The 971-nt window shown below is 31.5% G+C and overlaps 1 long non-coding RNA gene across 1 annotated transcript; it reads right to left on the reverse strand.

Moving 5' to 3' along the window:
- Positions 1-477: 477 nt before the first annotated feature.
- On the reverse strand, positions 478-960 carry LOC116007998. Its single transcript, XR_004095406.1, has 2 exons — positions 829-960; positions 478-706 (listed from the first exon to the last, which is right to left on the reverse strand). It is a non-coding gene; the product is annotated as an uncharacterized LOC116007998 (long non-coding RNA).
- Positions 961-971: the final 11 nt, after the last annotated feature.

Consider the following 971-nt stretch of genomic DNA (forward strand, 5'->3'; position numbering starts at 1 on the left):
CAATAAAACATAAGGGAAAAAAGAACAAAGAATAATAGTGGGAATAGGAAAAGGAAAAGAAGAAAACACTGGATTGACCCAAAACTCACTTAGACCCTTTTTGGGATTGAATTTCTACCTCCTTTCATTGAAATTGGTTCCCCGTTTTATAGGGTAAAATCCAACAAATAAACTAAATAAGCTAAGTAATCTGCTAAAATCTTCCAACTTACTTCCAAATAATTAAACTACCTAAACTAATTCTAAACTAATTCGAAGACTATGAGTAATACGGAAGAAGTTAAATAATTATTTAGTAATTTATTAATATCTAAACTATGTAATGTAATTATAATAAAATAAGACTTCCTAAATAATCATGGCTTCGTATCACAATCCCCCAACAAATGATGGATAAGCCTATGTTATAAGCCCTTCTCATCCAGGATAAAAAACAATTAAAGAGATACCCATACAAATAAATAAATAAATAAATTCTTTTCAGAATAAATAAATAAATAAATTGATTAATAAGGTATAATAGGGCATAAGAATGCATATATGACTTTGGCCTTTACTCTAGTGTTCAAAAACAAATAAACTTACAGGACTATGTTTATGACCTTAAAAGTGCTTCCACATTAGCCAACCTGAATCCCAAGCACATCATCGACTTCTTACATATATTTTAAGCCACATACTATCTCGCGGATAACAGTATTGATTCCTGGGCAAAGACCACATGTTACAATACAAGCACGCACTTCTTCAGGAGTGCATTAGACCCATGCTAATCTGATTTCATTTCAATACTATAACAGCAGTATAATGTAATGAAATAGTAAAAACCTTTTCTCTAGGCCCTGCACCTCTAAAATGTATACCCCTCGAACTGCCTCTCTGAACAACAATCTGAAGAAAAAAGACGGCAATCATCAAACCAACTTTATAAAGTGAAAGATCAATCAAATACATGCAATAATTGAAAGTGC

The sequence above is a fragment of the Ipomoea triloba genome, chromosome 16 (assembly GCF_003576645.1).
Source record: "Ipomoea triloba cultivar NCNSP0323 chromosome 16, ASM357664v1".
NCBI lineage: Eukaryota > Viridiplantae > Streptophyta > Magnoliopsida > Solanales > Convolvulaceae > Ipomoea > Ipomoea triloba.